Genomic DNA, 23,429 nt, shown 5'->3' with positions numbered 1-23,429 from the left:
TTTCTTGGTCATCTGCAGAGCTAGTTGGCATATGAACTTGTACTACTGTAGTCGGCGTGGGCTTTGTGTTTATCTTGGCCACAATAATGCGTTCACTATGCTGTTTGTAGTAGCTTACCTGTACTCCTATTTTTTATTCATTATTGAACCTACTCCTGCATTACCCCTATTTGATTTTGTATTTATAACCCTGTATTCACCTGACCAAAAGTCTTGTTCTTCCTACCGTCGAACTTCACTAATTCCCACTATATCTAACTTTAACCTATCCATTTCCCTTTTTAAATTTTCTGACCTACCTGCCCGATTAAGGGATCTGACATTCCCCGCTCCGATCCGTAGTACGCCAGTTTTCATTTTTCCTGATAACGACGTTCTCCTGAGTAGTCCCCGCCCGGAGATCCGAATGGGGGAATATTTTACCTCCAGCATATTTTACCCAAGACTACGCCATCATCATTTAATCATACAGTAAAGCTGCTTGCCCTCGGGAAAAATTACGACTGTAGTTTCCCCTTGCATTCAGCCGTTTGCAGTACCAGCACAGCCAAGCCGTTTTGGTTAGTGTTATAAGGCCAGATCAGTCAATCATCCAGACTGTTACCCCTGCAACTACTGAAAAGGCTGCTGCCCCTCTTCAGGAACCACACGTTTGTCTGGCCTCTCAACAGATACCCTGCATGGGGGCTTAATTAAAATAGAATGCAAATAATTGTAATTTTTTGCTTTAGTAGCTGTCTGTCCGGTTACGAAGTCTCGTAAACGGTTGGCCCTGACTAGTATTATTACGCTATCTGACTGCATAGAACAACAACAAAGAATGAAATGGAAATTTTCATTAACAAAATTAATTAATTAAGTCCCCAGCAACTATAAAACCTACGAAACCAAAGCACAAGTGTAACTGTTCTGTGTGTGGAAGTATGACTCAACGTACGCATCTGGGACGGTTCTTCTTCAACAACACAAGAAATTTTAAATATCATTTATACTGAATTAATTAAAGAAAATAGAAATACCATAATTACTCAAGAAAACCAGAATTACACTCTAATACAAGAACACAAGCCAGATGCTTTGTTGACTGAACCTGTAATGACGCATTATTCAGGGCATTGAAATAATGAGAAAGAAAAGAAAAGTAGTTTGTTACCTTAATTTATATTGATGAAAAGCACTCTAGACATTACAATCTCTCCACACCGACTCGCTACTATCACATCTCAACAAGAACTTTTCAGTATCACATCTCAGCAAGCACTGCCTACTAGCTCATCTCAACAAACACTCCTCACTACGACATCTCAGCACAGACTACCACGAGTTCTCCCAAAGCACTGCCCACTACGAGTTATCAATAATCACTGCCAGTGGAGGCGGCGGAACAATACTCTCTAGCGCGATCTCTGGCGCTGTGGCTCAGTGTAGCCACCTTTCAACCCCTCCGTTGTGGTTGCACCTATGGTATGGCTATCTGTATCGTTGAGGCACGCAAGCCTCCCCACCAACGGCAATGTCCATGGTTCATGGGGTGATTGTCATATTTGTGGGATACCATTAGATAGAAAAGTGGAAACATCTTGTAATTGCCACTGTCATGTTATGGAGAAATTTCATAGTGCAATTACAAATGCAATTTGCTACAAAGAGACATACCCGTTTTCTTCCACAGTCTAAGTGGGTTATGACACTCTCTTTCTAGTTAAGCACTTGAATGATTTTAGTTTGGAGAAAGATCAGGTCAGTGTTCTACCTGAGAGCGTCAGCAAATACATTTCATTCTCCAAACGAATGATGCCAAGAATTATGCTCTGCTTCGTTGATATGATACGTTTTATGCAGGTGCCACTCCAGAAACTCGTTGAAACTCTACCTTGAGGGGATGTGGATATCACTCAAGCTGCATTTCCTGACGAGGATAAGGGGGTTTTCCCATATGAGTATCTGGATAGTTAGGCGAAACTCAACGAAACCAGGCAACCCGACATAACTGCATCCTCCAGCAACCTTAAAGGCGATGCCATAACGGAGGCAGAGTGTGAGAATGCCGGGAATATCTGGCGGGAATTCACTATTTCAACTTTAGGAGAGTACACAGCTTTACGTGGACACCGACGTGTGCTAGCTTGTGGACGTTCTTGAGAAATTCTGGAGTTTCTGCATGACCACATATTCTCTGGATCCTGCCTTTTATTTCACAGCACCTGGTTGTCTTGGGACGCAATGCTCAAAAAAACGAAGTGCAGCATTGAATTATTGACTGATGCTGACATGCTTCTTTTCTTTGAGCAAGGGATCCGTGAGGGACTTTGCCAATGTGTCCATAGCCACGTGAAGGCAATAACCCATGGATGGGTGACAGGTTCAATACATCCCTTGATTCGACTTACATAATGTACCTGGACATAAACAACTTATACGGGCATGCCATGCAGCAATCACTGCTGATTGGTGAGTTTCGATGGGTGTCCAAAGTCGAATTCAAGGGATCAGGTGCAAAAATCTTGGGGGTAACGGCAGCTGATTCTGATATAGGGTATGTAGTGGAGGCAGAACTTATATACCCTAGTAGTTTGCATGATGCACATGCTGATTTGCCGCTGTGTCCAGAGAAACTAGTTCTGCGAGGAGGCTTCATACCAAAACTGATGGCAATGCTGGGGGATAAGCAGGGATACATCATTAATTATCATAATCTCCAGCAGTATCTCAGCTTGGATATAGACCTGGTTGGAATCATCTGGGCTATCTCCTTCAGGCAGTCTCCCTGGTTGAAGGAGTATATTGATTTGAATATGAGACAGAGAGTTTCCACGATGCGTGACTTTGAGAAAGATTTTTATAAATTAATGAATAATTCAATTTTCGGTAAAACAATGGAGAATGTAAGGGAACTACGAGAAATTTTGATTAGACCGAATGGGATGGACGTTATGGTGTAAGAAAATGCATTGCTTGACCAAATTTTAAGCGGGTCACCATATTCAATAAGAACTTTGTTGCTATGGAGATTGCGAAGATTACAGTAGAGCTTACGAAACCTATTGATGTGGGAATGTTCATACTAGACCTGTACGAACTCTACATGTATAAGGATACAGATAGCTTCATATATTGGGTGAAGAACAGTGATCCATATGAAGTAATTAGGTGCTATGGTAATGAATTCGATATGTCCTAATACATGGTCTTATGAAGGACGAGGCAAATGGATTGCCTATTGTGGAGTTTGTAGGTCTACGCACAAAAACGTATGCATATGGCACATTGCAAGGTGCCACCCAAAGGCAGGCTAAGTGTGTGCATTGTATGGCATTGAGAGCCCTCTCTATCGAAGAATATTTACGGTGCGTGTGTAGCGGTGTTTAAGGTGCTGCACCGCAGCCACCGCATATGGTATGGCAGACCATTATTCGATCGAGAGGACAAGAGCTGTACACTGTGCTACAGTCCAAAATCGGTCAGTCACCTCTTGACGATAAAAGGGTCATTTGTGATAATGGGATTGAAACTCTCTCATACACTACTCACTTATAGCGATAGAAGGGGTGGAGGACTGATTGAGTGATAGTGAGAGAGAATGAGAGAGAGAGAGCCCGCAGATTTGTAGTATCACAGCATAAGTAATTGTCTGTCTCTCTCTCTCTCTCTCTCTCTGTGTGTGTGGTGTAAATATTTTTGTGTACTATGTACACATGTATATACATACACAGAGAGAATGTGTGGAAGAGAAATGATAAAAAGAAAAAGAACAAAAACTTATGCACACCATGTGTGTGAAAGAAAGAAAAAGCATAAAAAAATATTAAAAGACATAAAAAGAAAAATATATTAATATATTGATTTATTTTTTCATCTGCAACATTTGTGTAACCTCAAATATATATGTCCATGCACCATGTGAGTCTTGTAAATAGAATAGCTTTTAAGTTTTTCACCTACCACTAGCCATCCAAGTCCGAATAGTTTTTAAGTGTATGTAGCTCACAGTCCATCAGAATTGTTATTGCAAAAACCTTTGCTATCGTGGACTGTTGGAATTAGATTCTAAGCATGCACAGTCCATCAAAATTATTGTAAAAGCTATTCTACTGAGGGCTGTGGACTTAAGTTGTTGTAAAGAAAGTATCCATGCATTAGATTTTTAGCGTAGCTTTAAAAAAAATTCCAACCAGTGTTTGTGTTGTAGCGAGTAAGTTAAAAGTATTTGTGCAATGGAACAGCAGAATCAATTTATACCTCAAGAATGCTATATTTTACCTCAAAAACTTCATTGTACCTCAAGAATTATATGTACCTCAAGAACTATATTGTATTTGTGTGAACCGAATGAACCAAGAAAGAAATTAATCACCATATGTCTTTGTTGTTGTTATTTACCGTAAACCCTATCCCCTATTGTATTATGTATGTGTATGTACATAAAGGCTGTGCATCTCTCAAATGACATTTGTTTCGCAGAAGATGAGTGCTATTAAGGAGGTGAAGTTTAAGATGGAAGGTAACAAAATATATAGAATGGTTGCATGGAATTACGCCTATCATATAGCACAAATTGTATTATGGGAGCAGGAGGCACGTGACCGTGTAACCTTCCCAAGGTACATAGCACACATGTCTAAAATTATATCTCCTGAAGAAAACCACAGATGTAGCATGTGGATACAAAACCGTACACTGTCGAAGCGGGAACAGAATTGAAAGAAAAAAAACACAGAAGTTGTGAGGTAAAAATTCATTTATTTCTTATCCAACTAAAACGTAATTTTACATGTTCATAAGCAGATACAGCAAAACTATTTTCATACATGTTAAGATACCTAAAAACAGAGAAGAACATTTACCCACGCATTTTTCAGTACTGGTCAACGCGTAGGTTCTTCGTCTAATCTACTCATACAACAACTTACCGAAAATGATTTTTGTATTTTAAATGGGAAGGAAATTAAGTCACTTTTTAAACATAGTCTTCAAAAGTGGGTACGCAATGACGAGCTCTTTAGTGATTTTTCATGCTTCATTTTTCCTTCTCTGAGCTGTTCAGCAGCAATTTATCAGTATCTGAACAATCTGTTACTCGCTGTGCTAAGACCATCTGGATGTCCGCAAGCATACAAGAGATAAAAGAACTTAATTACGGGATTATCTCTCCCTCCCTTCGTCCCGGACACGAAGTTTTACCCTTTACCCTACCATCCTGGAACGTTCTCTGTCTCTCTCTCTCTCTCTCTCTCTCTCTCTACCGCTCGCGCTGCTAAAATTTTATCTGTACGCGCGCGGTCCTTTTACAGAGGAAGCTTGCATAAGTAACGTAAGGGATTCCTAATATATTCGTTAGAGGGAGTTTACGAGGCTGGATTAGAGCGGTGCGGTGCGATAAGGGCAGATGTAGCGCACGCGGGGATGAGTGGGCGCCGGGGACATTAAAAGTGTTTTTCTTTCATTTGCGAGCACGCAGAGGCCTCTGGCGGCCTAATCCGGCGGCATTAGCGTGGACCGTCCTTCCCGGAGCCGGCAACTTTTTTGTCGGACCACTCGGAATTAATCTGGGGAGACAGCAAAGGCGTCCCACCGGCCGGTCACCTCAGCTCGCCTCGCCTCTGCCGTAACACCCCGGAGAGAAGGCGCGGCCTACCTGCCGAACAGCTAGCACTACCTGGAAGAAGTTTCGCGAGATATTTGTGGTCTACTCAAGCAGTCTGAAAGTGCGGCTGTAACGCAGTGGTGAGAAACTGAACAAACAGTAAGAACCATGCGTATAGGCGGTTTTGTTACTTCCTGGAACGGTAAGTTCAGTTTGATATTACACTGAGGTGACAAAGGTTTCGGGATACCTGATAATATTGTGTCGGGCCTCCTTTTGCCCGGCACAGTGTAGCATCTCGACGTGGCATGCACTCCACAAGTCGTTGGACGTCCCCTACATAAATACTCAGCCTCTATAGCCTCTATAGCCATACATAATTGTGAAATGGTTGCCAGGGCAACGTTTTCGGCACGAACTGACCTCACGATTATGCCCCATAAACTTTCGATTGGATTCAAGTCAGGTGATCTGGTTGGCCAAAACATTCGCTCGAATTGTCCAAAATGTTTTTGGAACAAATTGTGAGCAGCGGTCGTACGGTGACATGGTGCATTGTCACCCATGAAAATTCCATCGTAGTTTGGGAACATGATGTCCATGAATGGATGCAAATGACCTCCAAGTAGCCTAACATGACCATTTGCAGTCAATGATCGGTTCAGTTGGACCAAAGTACCGAGTTCATTCCATGCATATACAGCCCAATCCATTACGGAGTCATCACCAGTTTGCACACTGTCTTGTTGACAACTCCATGAATCCGTGGGGTCTGCGCCACAATTGATCCTTACCGTCAGCTCTTACCAACTGCCGGCCGCGGTGGTCTAGCGGTTATAGGCGCTCAGTCCGGAACCGCGCGACTGCTACGGTCGCAGGTTCGAATCCTGCCTCGGGCATGGATGTGTGTGATGTCCTTAGGTTAGTTAGGTTTAATTAGTTCTAAGTTCTAGGGGACTGATGACCACAGATGTTAAGTCCCATAGTGCTCAGAGCCATTTGAACCATTTGATCCATCTTACCAACTGAAATCGGGACTCTTCGGACCAGGCCGATGTTTTCCAGTCATCTAGGGCCCAACCAGTATAATCAGAGGAGCTGTAGGTGATGTCCTGTTGTCAGAAGAGGCACTCGGGTCGGTCGTCTGCTGCCAGATTTCGCCCTACTGTCCTAACGGATACGCCCCACATTGATTTCTCCGGTTATTTCACCATGTATTACTTTTATGTGAGCACTGATCTCTACGTAAAGGCCGCTGCTCTCGATCGTTAAGTGAAAGCCGTTGGCTTCTTAATTGTCCATGCTGAAAGGTAACGCGTAAAATTTGGTATTCTCGGCACATTTTTGACACCTTGGATCTCGAAATACTGAATTTCGTAACATTTTCCAAAATGGAATGTGCCGTGCGTCCAAATCCAATTACTATACCGCGTTCAGTGTCTGCTAATTCCCGTCGTGCGGCCACAATCAGGTCGTAAGCTTTTCGAATGAATCACCTGAGTGCAAATGACAGCCGCGCGGTGTTAGCCGAGCGGTCTCAGGCGCTGCAGTCGTGGACTGTGCGGTTGGTCCCGGCGGAGGTTCGAGTCCTCCCTCGGGCAAGGGTGTGTGTGTTTGCCCTTAGGATAGTTTAGGTTAAGTAGTGTGTAAGCTTAGGGACTGATGACCTTAACAGTCAAGTCCCATAAGATTTCACACACATTTGAACATTTTGCAAATGACACTTTCGCCTCTGCAATGCTCTGTTATACCTAGTGACCGCGATACTACCTCCATCTGAATATGTACATATCAATATCGCATGACTTTTTTCACCTCAGTGTAGATCGTAATGCCTTTTTGTGCCGGTCGCCTGGGTCATCGTCACTCACTGCTTGAGCACGACATGAGATCTCCAATCGATCTAAGCTGGAAAATGGAGACCGTTGCCCGATACACTTTTTTTGCTATATTTTCCTGTTCTTTTTCTTCCTCTTCCGTTTTGTCCTTCTACGTCTCTTGCTTGGATACCTGGAAGTAGGCGTTGTATATGGACAATAGGCCTTTGCTTTTCATCCAGACGTATTTCTTTGATTATTGTACGTCTCTTTCGAACAACAAGCAACATTTCATGAAGCTAGACACTGTAAATGGAGCACGCGATCTGATACTCCCAGATGCCTTAAAACTGTCTTGATCGGAGATAGTAATAACAAGGTCAACTAGTTACAAGTGATAAGCTCAACCCAGTGTTTTAATGTTGCGTCCATTACTGTGATATGTTACACAGTTACGTTTCTGCTGGTTCTGGTGATGGTTCTTAGCAGGCTAATCCGGTCAGTCTTGTTATTACTTTCTGCGATGAAGAGAGTTTCAATGAAACATTTTTAACAAGTAAAACGTTACAAGAATTTGCTGGGTGTCCATAAAGTTTCTTTACACATTCAAAAACATTTTACATTAGTAAACGAAAAATCAAATACGTGAAACTTATTACAAATTAAGGTATATATATTTCTTCAGTTAATAAATCTCTACATGGGCATTTAGCAGCAAAAAGCACATCAGGAAGGTACTTGATTTCTTAGCATGTTCCCTGTATCAGGCCGTCAGCAATAGTGGCAATGGCATCAGGAACAGTCTGCTTGAAATTAATGATGTCCCGTACTATTGTTCCGTAGGCGACGTATTTAACATAATACCACAGAACGAAGTTGACGGTAGTGGTCTCTGGTGAATGAGGTGGCTAGGAAACTTGGCCATCCTTTTCCAGTTCAACAGTGTGGACGTATTAGGCACACAGGGACAGGCAGTCCCCAATGTCGCGATGCACCATCTTGTTCAAAAATGATAATTTGTTGAAGCTCATGATGTTACGGTGCAACGTAAATTCTCTCAAATCTCGTAGCTTAACACTGACCACAGAAATGTGTGGCTTTATGAGGAGCTGCTAGACCGACCGTTGTAGTTCGTTCATTTTAAATCCCTTTGCATAAACATTGTACTAGCTGCACTGATGGTAACTCTCAGGAGTGATTTCCTCCGCTGACTATAATCGTTCTGTTGCAACCACCCCTCGCAGTGCTCGACGGCTTTAGCTCAGCTTTGGCTACATCTTCGAGTTTCCACTTCACACTCACACCACTAACAGTCGACTTGGGCTGCTTTGGAAGGTTTAATGTCCATGATGGACTTGTTACAAAGGTGAAATCCAATGACTAGCCCACGTTCGAAGTCACAGAGCTGACGTGACTAACGCGTTCTGCTGTTACTGCTTGTTTAATGCGAGACATTAATTCCTGCTTGCCGGCCGTGGTGGCCGAGCGGTTCTAGGCGCTGCAGTCTGGAACCGCGCGACCGCTACGGTCAGGTTCGAATCCTGCCTCGGGCATGGATGTGTGTGATGTCCTTAGGTTAGTTAGGTTTAAGTAGTTTTAAGCGTAGGGGACTGATGACCTCAGAAGTTAAGTCCCACAGTGCTCAGAGCCATTATGAATCCCTGCTTCCTCTTATACCGGCGGGATTCCCTCTCTGACATCTGGCCATCACTTCCACAATACGTAAGGGTGTCCGGATACTTTTGATCATATGGCGTATTTATCAGCGTACTAGCCATTTGCATTTGTTCATAAGGTCTTCGGTTCACGTTTGTGTGGTTCGTGTAATTCTGAAAGGTCCTGAAAGTTTTTCCGTGTTTATGTATTAATGGCTACGGAGTTCTTCGTAATTGAGTTTCAGCTGTCGTAACCCTACTGGGATCCCAAAATACTTAAGAGAATCCCTCAGTCGAATAGGAAGCGGTGTGGAATTTTTCAGGTCTGTAGACTCTTTGGCACGCCAGCGGCTTCGTGGAAGGGAATAAGTCGGCGGCAGGGTCTAGCTAAGGTTTATCAGGTCTGTGTGGTGGGAGACATTACAGAAAGACTTGGATATCACGCTAGGGAGGTGGAAATGATGAAAAGAGCTTCTGGTTGGTATCTTGGTCTGGTTTTATTGCTTCTTCCAGAGTATACATGAACATGCCGCAGAGCACAGACACTGGCTCATAATTTCAATGAGCGTAGAACATAAATGGGGCTTGCTACATACTCAAATTACTAGAGCACTCACACTGTATGTGACAATCAGTAATAAGTACAAGTAAGCCATAACATATTAACTACCCACAGCCCAGAGGTACCTACGTGCAAGAATGCTTCTTAGTGTATCAGCTTAAATGAATAGACTCCTCCACTCACATAATTTTCCTCTGCTGGCCGATGGACACCCGAGGCTTACCTGCTGGCAGGAACTGCCGAACGGTTGAACTCTGCCCTGCTCGTCAGCTGGTGGCCTGTTTATACTGTGTTAGTGATGCTTGCTTATAGATCGTACGTGACCGTGTTGCATTTTTACCCGAAATTCGCAATCAACCAGCTGGAAATCGATTTCTTAATGCGCGCGACCTCATATTGATCTGGTGGAAGCACCAAGCATTGCACGTCTCCATCTAGGTTTCTACGCTCCAATTGTTAAAATTCTTACCAAGATGATTTATTATTTGTTTTGTTGGCGATTCCTTTATGATTCAGTCATTACATAGTAAAGAAGGAAAAGTCGCTGTTGCCTGGGACACAGAAAGGATGTTCCTCCACCGCGTTCAGTGACCCTATTCCTCGTGCTGTTTGGGAGTTGTCTCTCAAGTGTAGGTGAGTATAGGTGACAATAATGGAAACGAGTACAATTTGGAAACGTGTTTAGTATACCACGATGAGAAAAGGGAAAGGGTAAAAACCCGAGGGCTGCACTCAGCCTATTTCTTTGGAAATGACCGTTGGGCTTTTGACACCTGCATCCTTTGGAGTCGTCCAAAGAACAAGGTCCTGTGTCAGTGGCGGCACCTCACTACGGAACCACAAGTAAGGGTTGTCGCTGCCTGATGCAGCAAAGAACGAGAGACATCGGCGTATTCACGCCCTTAAGAAGTTCACTACGCCGTTGTTGCCGGAAGAGTACTTACATCAGTGAATAGTGCCTCTCAGCCCACCCTGCAATTATCGCTTGGGACAGCGGTTTACAGCCTGTGGGTAATTACACCTTCAGGGGTAAAATGAATTTTCTGAAGGGGTAAAAACTAAGCGTTTTGATTCTGTTTCAATCACGAAACTAATTTAGTCTGAAAAGGTCATTACTGTTATTACATTTACGTAAGATTTTAATAATGATTACATAAGTTATCAATAATTTCTTTTTCTCAGTTAGAAGCATTAATGCGGTGGACGTTACAGGTTTCTCACGTAGTGCGCCCACAACCTATGTTGTGCTTTGTTCTGTACATCACTTATGATAAAGGTAAGGCATATATGTAACGAATGCTAAACATCTCAAGAAAATGTCTTCTCATGTGGTAGACAGTAACTGCCGCAGTCCAGAAACTGCTTCATCACTCGCTTCGAGACAGATAAATGAGTTAATGTACAACGCGACATGGCAGTAACTTCGTCAGGGCTGCTATAGATGTAAGGAATGCAGCAGTCAAGTGATTTGAAAACAATAAGCGTAGTGCACACATCTGAACCTGTTTGATTTTAAGTGGGGTTACTGTGTGCAGGTCAAGCAAGTGCCTCAATGGAGAGCAGTAATGCTGGGAAAGTACGTTTTGTAACAAGGATTTACCCTCACTGTGGATGGTTAGCTTCCTTATCTGAGAAGGAGTTGTGGGTAGCACTCACGATGCACTACCTTCGTCATTCAACGCACACACACACACACACACACACACACACACACACACAGGTACACACACACACACACACAGAGAGAGAGAGACACACACAGGTACACACACACACACACACACACACACACACACACACACACACACAAGCAAACTAAATATCATTTATCATTTTAGAAATAAAACTGTTGCAAGAAACGTCTTTCATTCTACGGTTTAGCTACGTGCTTAAGTTGGTGACAACGTGAGGAGGGTAGGGAAACACATGGCAGGGTGGCGGAGGACGGAAGTTCTAGCTAATGTCTGACTGCATTCATTGGTAATGGTCTAAGAAGGGTTGTGAAGCACTGGCTTAGCACGAAGCGTCGTTTCGCTTCAGCCCCAGCAGTGCGAGCTGTAATAGAATTCAGAATAGCATAGCTCACCCTATTGTCATTGTACTGTGAAATGAGACCAACATTCTATATTGTATCATGTCTTGAATTCTAGTATTCCGTGACAGTAACAAATACATAAGTGACATTCCTGTGGACATGTATTTTATAATGTTGCAGCTTTTATAAAGTGATATACACTGAAGGGCCAAAGAAACTGGTACACCTACCCAATGTCGTCTAGAGGAACCGCGAACCCCAGAAGTGTCGCAGCACGGCGTGGCATGGACTCGACTAATGTCTGAAGTAGTGCTGGAGGGAACTGACTCCATGAATCCTGCAGGGCTGTCCATAAATTCGCAATAGTACGAGGGGGTGGAGATTTCATCTGAACAGCACGTTGTAAGGCACCCCTAATATGCTTAGCAACGTCCATGTCTGGAGAGTTTGGTGGCCATCGGAAGTATTTAAACTTAAAAGAGTGTTCCTGGAGCCACTCTGTAGCAATTCTGGATGTGTGGGGAGTCGCATTGTTCTGCTGGGATTTCCCAAGTCCGTCGGAACGCACAGTGGACATGAATGGATCCAAGTGATCAGACAGGATGCTTACGTACGTGGCAACTGTCGGAGTCGTATCGAGACGTATAAGATGTCCGATATCACTCCAACTGCTCACCTCCCACACTATTACAGAGCCTCCACCAGCTTGAACAGTTCCCTGCTAACATGCAGGGTCTATGAATTCATGAGACTGTCTCCACACCCGTACACGTCCATCCGCTATATACAATCTGAAACGAGACTCGTCCGACCAGGCGACATGTTTCCAATCATCAACAGACCTATGTTGGTGTTGACGGGCCCAGGCGAGGTGTAAGGCTTTGCGCCGCGCAGTCATTAAGGATGCACGAGTGGGGCTTCGGCTCCGAAAGCACGTACCGACGATGGTTTGTTGAATGGTTCGCACGCTGACACTTGTCGGTGATCCAGCATTGAAATATCAATTTGCGGAAGGGTTGCACTTCTGTCACATTGAACGATTCTCTTCAGTCGTCGTTGGTCCCGTTCTTCAAGGATCTTTTTCCAGCCGCAGGGATGTCGGAGATTTGATGTTTTACCGGATTCCTGATATTCACGGTACACACGTGAAATGGTCGTACGGGAAAATGCCCACTTCATCGCCACCTCGGAGATGCTGTGTCCCATCGCTCCTGCGTAGACTATAACACCACGTTCAAATTTACTTAAATCTCGATAACCTGCCATTGTAGCAGCAGTAGCCGATCTAACAACTGCCTCAGACACTTGTATAGATGTTGCTGACCGCAGCTCCGTATTCTGCCTGTTTACAAATGTCTTTATTTGAATACGCAGGCCCACACCAATTTCCTTGCCACGCCAGTGTAATATTTCGTGCGTGTTGTAGTATCTCCTCGACCTCCTCCAGAAGTAAATTTAGGTTTGCTAGGGCCCACTGCATTACCGACACGAATGTCCCAGGTGTTTTTCCGTTCGGTTCTACAGATCCATGGACGGACCGCCATCAACAGTGTCACATGGTCCGACTCTATGAGCCATTACGGAGAGATTTAGAATTAATTCCACGAATCTGGCACCAATTCCGGTGATCAGGAATTTTACGTCACCAGTTCTCTTCAACTTGCTGGTCAAATAGAGGCGGTGAATATTTAGTCCACCAGCAGGACACGAATCGACTGCCTCCGAGTCGAATGTCACCGAAAAGGCATCAGTTAGCTATCTCGGTTGCAGTTTCAGTTTAGTGCTAATTCAGAAAAGATGTCAAATCGATAAGGCTTCACATACGCCAATCTTTTCCTGCACTGACAACTTAGATGAAAACCTTTTGAACTGAGGAACTGTTGGTTTCAGACGATGGGAAGTCACAGCTTCAACAGTAAAATGCTATCTAAAAGTAATTTCCGGACTGTGTCTATGTTGTGAATTGGCAGGAGCCAATCCACGGGGTTTGGATGAAGCCGAAAGGCACGCGTATAACTCACGCAGGCTGGCGTGAGCTCTGGAACAGGACACGGTTGTTATAGTAGCAAAAATAGTACGTAGCTTCTGGAATACTTAACTTTAATCCATAATTGGTGAACGTCGGTCTGACGGTACATGCATCACAAGATAAATAGCAAATGATAATGGCGCCCTGCTAGGTCGTAGAAAATGACGTAGCTGAAGGCTATGCTAACTATCGTCTCGGCAAATGAGAGCGTAATTTGTCAGTGAAACATCGCTAGCAAAGTCGGCTGTACGACTGGGGGGAGTGCTAGGAAATCTCTCTAGACCTGCCGTGTGGCGGCGCTCGGTCTGCAATCACTGAAAGTGGCGACACGCGGGTCCGACGTATACTAGCGGACCGCGGCCGATTTAAAGGCTACCACCTAGCAAGTGTGGTGTCTGGCGGTGACACCACAGTCAATATATACAAACAGCAAACAAAATTACAGCTTCTCCCTAGAATGTTCATTTTCTCCCGTACTACTGATTACAACCAGACTATGCACACACGAGTAGTTTGCCCTAATTTACAGAAGCTCACCTGTTGTATGCGCTTCCTCTCCTAGTTGTCGCTGGGGGCTATGAGGCTGTGGCATTTATTTTTTATGATCTGGCGCAGGAACTCTTTTTTGCGAGACACACAGCAGTAGAGAGCAAGATTTCATATCCGCACGGCGAGCTAAACATGACAGTGTGTTTACCTGTCCACAGCATAGCTTGTATTCCCCAGAGAAGAGTACACATTTCCGTGAGTTCAGAGGAAGTTACTGGATGATATGTGTGTTTGTTGTAGAAAAGTGTAGAAATTAAAATTAAAAATGTGCCAACGGCGGGCATTCGTAGCTCAGTTCTCGTCTTGCGCATATTTCACAGCAAATTCCTCTAGATAAGTACAACAAAAACTATGGCGTTTTGTAGAAAAGTGTGGAAATTAGAACTAAAAATGCATCAGGAGCGAGCACTCGCTGCTCATTTCTCATCTTGTCCATGAATCTCAGCTAACTTGACCGCTTTGGATATTTCTCGACAGACTGATTCTGAACTCGGCATCATCACAAATTCTTCTTTTACGGTGTTGCCACAGTGCATGAGTCACTGTCACACGATGCTTTGCTCCAAACGTACGTTATCAGAAATCACTTCCTCAAATTAAGGCCTACGTTTGATACAAGGAGAGTTCTTTTGGCAATTAATCCCCTTTTTGTGTGCGATAGGCAGCTTTTCGTGTTCGTCCGTCTTCCGTTATTTTGTTTCCCAGGTAGTGGTATTCTTTCACTTCGACTACTTCATGGTCCCCAATTTTGGTGTTATGCTTATCGTAATCTCATTTTTGCTACTCCTTATTACTTTCCTCTATCTTCTGTTCACTCTCAGTCCATTTTCTGTTATCAGCACATATTCATTCCCCTGAATAAGTGCTGTAATACTTTTTTCACTTTCGCTTTGGCTAGCAGCGAATCTTGTCGTCGATATCCTTTCACTAAGAATTTTAATCTCATTATTGAATCTTTATTTTATTTTCCCCATTGCTTACTCTATCAGTAGGGGCGGAAGCTTATATCCCTGTCCTACATTCTTTTAATAAGGTCACTTCGTTATTGGTCTTCCATTCTTACTGTTCCCTCTTGGTTCTTGTAGATATTGTATATTACTTGCCCTTTTCTATAGACTACTCCTATTTTCTCTGACTTTCGAGAATCTTACATAACTTTACACTGTAGAACGCTTAGGTCAACAAATCCTAGAAAGTGGTCTTGACATTTCTTAAGTCTTGTTAAAATACCATTCGCAACGTTGGAACCACCTCCCTGTTGGTTTACCTTTCCTAAAGCCAAACTGATCGCCATCCAACCGATCCTCAATTTTCTTTTACAGTCTTCTGTATATTATTGTTGTCAGAAACATGGATGCATTAAGTGTTAAGCTGATTCTGTCATAGTTCTCGCACTTCGGACGTTAGCTGCGCATATATATATTGCGACTACTTCGTGCTGCAAGCCCAAGCAGACTTGCTTCACGAAAGGGGGAGTCTTAATTTTTTCCCTCGTTACCAAATGTTCAAATGTGTGTGAAATCTTGTGGGACTTAACTGCTAAGGTCATCAGTCCATAAGCTTACACACTACTTAACCTAAATTATCCTAAGGACAAACACACACACCCATGCCCGAGGGAGGACTCGAACCTCCGCCGGGGCCAGCCGCACAGTCCTGGACTGCAGCGCCTCAGACCGCACGGCTAATCCTGCGCGGCCTTCGTTACCACTGGAAATGGAGTGATTCGAACTGTAACATATTACCTCGTCGTGAGCATTGTTGACACGCTTACAGTTAACAAACTAGGCAAAGTTTCACGTACCGTATCTCACATCGTGGACGGACAAATGGTTAAATGCATCTGCAAGGGCCGTGTTGGATCCTAATTTGTTAAGCCCTACACTTTGTGACGTGACAAAAGGAAAAACGCAATTGATACACCAGTCCGTCACTACCATGGGTGATGAAGCTATTCACTCTCAACTTGCAAAGACGTTCCACTGTGGCGATATCTTTGCCAGTTTATTACGGAAAGTGTCGGATTCCATGACTTATCCAAGCTGAAGACGCTATCTCTATAAATTAAATTCGTTACCAAGCGAATTTCGGTTGCCTCTTCTACCACCGAGTCCTTTTCTTGGATAAAGCAGACGCTAAACTTTCGACATCCTGGTACATGACACATCGACATGCCAGCGTGGATCGGTCAGGCAGCCAAAGATCGCCATTTTCTCATCTCATGCAGGTGACTACACTGGGATTTGGCATATGGAAAGGAAAGGAATGAGACTGCTGACCCCAATAACTAAATACAAAATAAAATAAAGCCTACTCTCCACCAGAAAATCCTCCTCCAAGCATCGACAGGTGACTGACAGAAATGTACATGACAAAAATATTGAATAAAACAACAGTAAGTAAGGTGAAATACAAAATTATGAAGAGGATACGGAAAGAACGGATTCCTTTAAACTATTTGCCCTTATTATCTTCAGGATCATGTGAATAACGTTTTTTTTAGTAACTGCGATTGTACGTCTCCAATATCATAGATTCTACAAACTACGTTTCGTTGAAAAATTCATATTACCGTCTTGAGCTGTTGGTAAAATTCTTTATTTGCACAACCACTTTCCGTCGTCTGGTCATCATCAGGTTCATACAAGTGTTCACAGCATAATGTCAGACGAAATATAAAATCGTTATCATCAGATGATAAAACTGTGAATGATACACTGTTATCATATCGTAATATAAATTACATAGTCAGTCTAAAAAAACATTGCTATGTAGTGTACAGTTGTAACACGAGTGAGTACACCACCTAGCACAGTTTTTATAGATTGACGATGTAATCTGTGTTGTGGCATGACAACTGTGTTATAATTAATGGTTCTATCATCTGACGATAATGATTTTGTGTTTCACCTACCGTGATTCTGTAAATACTTTTATGAACCTGATATGGCCAGACGACTAAAACTGTATGAGTAAATAGAGAACGTTACCTGCAGCTGAAGGTGGTATTAGGAAATTTTTAAATATATTAGATTTCTGTGACATCACCACCTGAAAATATATTAGAAGTTTCTTCCAAACATTTTGGAATCCGAAATAGTGTTATCCCTCCTGCCTTATTTGATAGCAAGTCTTCCTAAGTTCTCTTAAACTCTTACTCTAATACTGCATCCCCTATGCCTTTCATATTGACTCCCATTTCTTCTTCCATCGTGTGAGACAATTCACCCCACCCATAGATCGCTTCAATGTACTCTTTCCACCTGTGCGCTCTATCGTCTGAGTTCAGCAGTGGAATTCTCACTTCATTCTTAATGTTGCCGCCCTTCATTGTTGCCGCCCTTCATTGTAATTCAGCCCAAGATTGTCTTGAGTTTTCTGTATGCTGAATCAGTCTTCCCACTGATCATTTCATTTTCACGCTCTTCACGCAACCATTTCCCTTAGCTCCTCCGCAGTTTCTCTTTATTTCGTTCCTTAATGACTTTTATTCCCGTATTCCTGTCTTTCCCTGAAAAATACTGTACTTTCTTCTCTCATCGACTTGTTGAAGTACTTCTTCTTTCACCAAAGGTTTCTTCGCCATTACATTCGGTCTACTGATGTTTGTCTATCCGACTTCAGTGATTGCTCTTTTTGAAGACATCCATTTCTCTTCAATTGTAGTACTCCCCTTGGGGCATTCCAAAAGAATATAATCATTTCTCAGAATATCATTATTCCAGTTCTTCAAACACTGATTCTTCCGAACGATTCTCTTGAACTTCAGCCTACTCTTCATCATGATTAAATTGTGATGCGAGTCCATATCTGCACCCGGGAATGCCTTCACAATCCAATATCAAGCCGAAGAATCTTAGTCTGAAGATGATGTAATTCAGCTGTAACATATCCATGTCTCCGGGCCTTTTCCAAGAACCACTTCTGTAATTTTTAAACTGGGCATTCACTGTAGCTAGCTAAAATTTATTTCAGTGTCAGTCTTCATTTTTTCTCATTCCAACTACCAAGCCCATATTCTCCCGTAACTCTGTCTTCTATTCTTTCCCCTGATACTGGATTACCTTGTCTATTTGTCATTTCCTTTCATATCCTATCTCTTCAGTATCCTACTCCCGTTAAACAATTTATGCCTGCTGTTGCTATTTCCCTATATCCTTCTGACAAGAAATCCTAATCTTTCAATTTGACTTTACTGAAATCTACTATATATAGATGAGTCTTTGCACTTCCCTTTCCAAATTTTCAAGATTTACTATGATGTTCACCATCACATTCCACGTTCCGACTCATAGAATATTATCCTTTCTCTGGTTTTTCAGTCTTTCTGTCATCGTCACCTCCACCTTGGCAGACACCTTCTGGACAGCTGAAAGGTGGATTAATCGGGAATCTTTTTCTTATGGAGAGATCACCATGACTTTTTTTTTCAGTTCGAGGTTACATGCCTTGAGGATATACATTATGTGTAAAAATGGTCAATAAAATTCTTCAAAAAATGGTTCAAATGGCTCTGAGCACTATGGGACTTAACTTCTGAGGTCATCAGTCCCCTAGAACTTAGAAATAATTAAACCTAACTAAGGAAATCACACACATCAATGCCCGAGGCAGGATTCGAACTGCGACCGCAGCGATCACGCGGTTCCAGACTGCAGCGTCAAGAACCGCTCGGCAAAATTCTTCAGGGTAAGCAAAACAGCTTGAGGAAGGCCATTTGCACAGTGGCAGAAACGTCGGAGAATTTTGTATATTGTCAATGCGCTCCCATGCCCTGAAGAATTCTACTGGCGTATTATGTGCCATTAATTCAATGGATTCCATTGCGTTGCATAGGGTCCTCTTGATCTTGATTATTGCTAATTCTTCCCTCACTTAGGAGCAGTTTCCTCCACCTTGTTTGACAAGGCTGTGCCGAGGGAGGTGGAATAATGGTTAGCACAACTGTACTCGCATTCGGGAGGACGACGGTTCAAACCCGCATTAAGCCACCCGCATTCAACTCTTCCGTGATTTTTGTAAATAGTTCAGGGAGATTTCCGGGATGCTTCATGTAAAAGGGCACGGCCGAATTACTTACCGATCCTTGATATCCTTTGAGCTTGTGCTCCGTCTACAATAACCTCGATGTCGACGGAACTCAATCTTTCTTCCTTCTTCCTTGACAAGGCCTTTGGCTGAATGAAGTTGACTCCCTGTATGGAAAGTCTTCCACCGTGATTGCTAATGATTTTTATAAGAAAATTAACAGTAACTGGAATAGAACCGGAGACTCGGAACGTTTGAATACTGGCCAATGACACAATCCGCAAAGACCACAGCAACGTGCAGAAATGTATGGCTATTGTGGTTACGCGACACCAGCGACTTTAGATCTCGTCAGCAGGTCAAATAGGAGGCTCTTTAAACTATGCATTCCGGAAAACGGGTACTCCTTTGAACACCTCACTTGAATGAATATTCCGCCACCAGAGTACCCATCTGAACACAGCGCATTATTTACAGCACGTTGCGTTGTCCACTAATACTTTGTAAGTTTCCTGCTCCGTAAATTAAACTAATACAAATGTAATCTAAATGGGTTTGTATATTGTTGGTTTAAATATATCAACTATATCACTGAGAAAATGATGTTCTGTTTGAAAAATTATAACTCGATGCTGTAACTCTCTCACAAATGACTAAATGAACTATATCGTAACTCCGCAGAAAGAGTTCCGTTTCGTAATTGATATGTTTACTTAAATATTCTTTCACATATTATTTTATTAGTTACAGGCCAAAATGCTTTATCTAAAACACTCAGTATGTAGACGTACAAAGCTGCCACACTGTCAATATGTAGAGATTTGTTCTCAAATATCTTAGCTACAACCAACATTGCTCCGCAGTTCATCTTAATCCTGTTGGTATCAAATAGATTCAGCAATTTTCAAACTTCATATTACCTAAGAAACTACATTAAAAGAAAACGAAGACAAGAAACTGGGAAGGTAAAAGGAATTATGATTTCTAGCTCAACATGCATACGAGGAGCGGGATCTTCAGCTTTGATCGAAACCAGTAGTAAGAGAAAACTTCAAGTGCAATTGAGACAGCAAAATAAACATTAAATTTTAAGTATATATTTTTCTTAAAGTTTTTTGAACGTAATGACCACAATTCACTATACCTATCTAGTAACGTTTGCTTACTGTCCAACTTAAAAGTAATGGGAAATACAGCAATGATGGTGAAATGGCTCTGAGCACTATGGGACTTAACTTCTGAGGTCATCAGTCCCCTAGAACTTAGAACTACTTAAACCTAACTAACCTAAGAACATCACACACATCCATGCCCGAGGCAGGATTCGAACCTGCGACCGTAGCGGTCGCGCGGATCCAGACTGTAGCGCCTAGAACCGCTCGGCCACTCTGGTCGGCAATGATGGTGAAACATTACCGAAGCATTTATGATTAAAAAAATGAAATTGTATTTTATTCAAGGCAAAATCATTCAGAACACATTAGTTACTTAAGCAAATAAATAAAAATCATCTCCAGGACGAAAAATGAGAAAAAACTCGAGCTGTTGACAGAGGTAGGCTATGATGAGTTTAACTAGAAACTTCACGCAGCAATGACGGAAAATTTGAAACCGGACGGCTGTCGACGTATTGGCGGTGCAGTCTTCCAGGAGGCGAGTCCTGTGCCTTAATCACCGTCATCTCAGACGGTCAGGCAGTGCGTATCCACGCAGAAGTATGGAAGCAAGAAACAAAGAGAGCTAAAGAGCTGTAACAGATTGACGGTTGCAGGTGCTGTCACGAATTATTACAGACGAATGGAAAACTGGTTCAACACGATCTCAGGAAAGATCAGTTTGTTTTCAGTAAAAATGTAGGAATCTGCGAAGCAAAATAGTGACCCCACGACTTGTCCCAGAAGACAGGTCAAGGAAAGGCAGACACATGTTCATAGCGTTTGTAGATTCAGAGAAGGCTTTTGACAATTTTGACTCGAGCAGCCGGTCGCTGTGGCCGAATGGTTCTAGGCGCTTCAGTCCGGAACCGCGCTGCTGCTACGGTCACAGGTTCGAGTCCTGCCTTGGGCATGGCTGTGTGTGATGTCCTTAGGTTAGTTAGGTTTAAGGAGTTCTAAGTCTAGGGGGCTGATGATCTCAGATGTTAAGTCCCATAAGGTAGCAGCGGTAAAATACAGGGGTTAAAGGTTATTTACAACTTGTAAATTAACCAGACTGCAGTTATAAGAATCATATAATCTAAAAAAGAAGCATTGGTTGAGAAGAGGGTGAGACAGCGTTGTAGCCTATCCTCAAGGTTATTCAGTCTGTACAAGAAGTAAAGCAAAGCGGTTCAAGGAGTAGAAATAAAAATTTTGAGGTTTATCAACGACGTCATAATTCTGTCAGACATTCCAAAGAACTTGGAAGAACTGTTGAACCGAGTGGCTAGCGTCTTGAATTTAGGTTATAAGATAAGCAGTAGCAAAAGGAACAAGGCCAATGAAATGTAGTCGAATAAATCAGCTGATGCTCAGGGAATTAGATTAGAAAATGAGACACTAAAAGTAGTAGATGGGTTTTGATTTTTGAGCAGCAAAATAAATGCTGGTGGCCGCAATATAGAGGACATAAAGTACATAGTGAATATATCGAGAAGAGCATTTCTGGAAAAGAGAAAAATGGTAAAATCGAATATAAATTTAAATATTTGAGTTTGCGAGAATTGCAGATCTCGGCCGCAATTCGGCACTGAATTAAATTCAATGGCGACAAGTGAAAATTTGTTCAATGCAGGAACTCGAATACCCGCTTTACGCGAACAGTCGACATAACCACCTCAGTTAGCTTGTTATACTTCTCTTCTAATCTAAATTCTCAATTTGTCTTTCCTTAACGTTTTTTGAGTGTAGTCTTGTACATACGTAAGACATGGACGATAAACAGTGCAGACTGATTGTCATCCTAAATAGTACCGAACTTTGAACCGGAATCGGACGATTTTCGTAGTATTGACCAACATCATAACGTATGTGTAGGAGCGAGTTTGTAAAGAAACGTTCAATTAAACTTTGATATTATTGTACTTAGGATTAATTTAAAAAACTTCCAATTAAACTTTCGTAATATTGTGCTTAAGATTAATGTTCTTTTAGAGTGTTAATATTTAACACTGTTGTGTAATTTGGTGAGAAATATTGCGTCATTAAACTTGTCATTTCACCTCACACAGTTGTTCTCAATTCAAGAATAAGCAAAAACAAAACCCGCACCCTTACAACTGTTAAGAATATGTGCAGCTCATGTAAGATGTGCTACTGTGTACCGTGTTTTTGTAATTTACCAAGCATATCGCAGTGATATATGAATGGACAAGGCCTTTTGCGTTTTTTAAATATTTTAGTTATGACAAACGTTTTATAACGTGATTACTTTCATCCACGTGACAACTTTGCATGAGGTTCAACGTAAAATGAACATGTTACACTACAAAAAGATTATTAAGACCTGAAGCTGACAGCAAGGACTGTTGAGACTAGTTGTCTTAAATTAAGAAGTATGTTATGGGATCTAGGTTGTTGAATGTCCTTTATTCTGAAATGAAAAGGCGTTCGCAGGATAGCGAAGCATGGGGAGCTAAATGAATCAAGTGGTCGGACAGTACCACAAAAACAAAAACAAAAAAAATATGGTGGTAAGTGCTGTTCTGCGTGTCAACACCAAATACACTACTGGCCATTAAAATTGCTACACCAAGGAGAAATACAGATGATAAACGGGTATTCATTGGACAAACATATTATACTAGAACCGACATGTGATTACGTTTTCACGCAGTTTGGGTGCATAGATCCTGAGAAATCAGTAACCAAAACAACCACCTCTGGCCGTAATAACGGCCCTGATATGCGTTGGCATTGAGTGAAATAGAGCTTGGATGGCGTGTACAGGTACAGCTGCCCATGCAGCTTCAACACGATACCACCGTTCATCAAGAGTAGTAACTGGCGTATTGTGACGAGCCAATTGCTCGGCCACCATTGACCAGACGTTCTCAATTGGTGAGAGATCTGGAGAATGTGCTGGCCAGGGCAGCTGTCGAAGATTTTCTGTATCCAGAAAGGCCCGTACAGGACCTGCAACATGCGGTCGTGCATTATCCTGCTGAAATTTAGGATTACGCAGGGATCGAAT

Source organism: Schistocerca nitens, chromosome 5 (assembly GCF_023898315.1).
Source record: "Schistocerca nitens isolate TAMUIC-IGC-003100 chromosome 5, iqSchNite1.1, whole genome shotgun sequence".
Taxonomy (NCBI): domain Eukaryota; kingdom Metazoa; phylum Arthropoda; class Insecta; order Orthoptera; family Acrididae; genus Schistocerca; species Schistocerca nitens.
Note: the sequence above shows the minus strand (reverse complement) of the source record.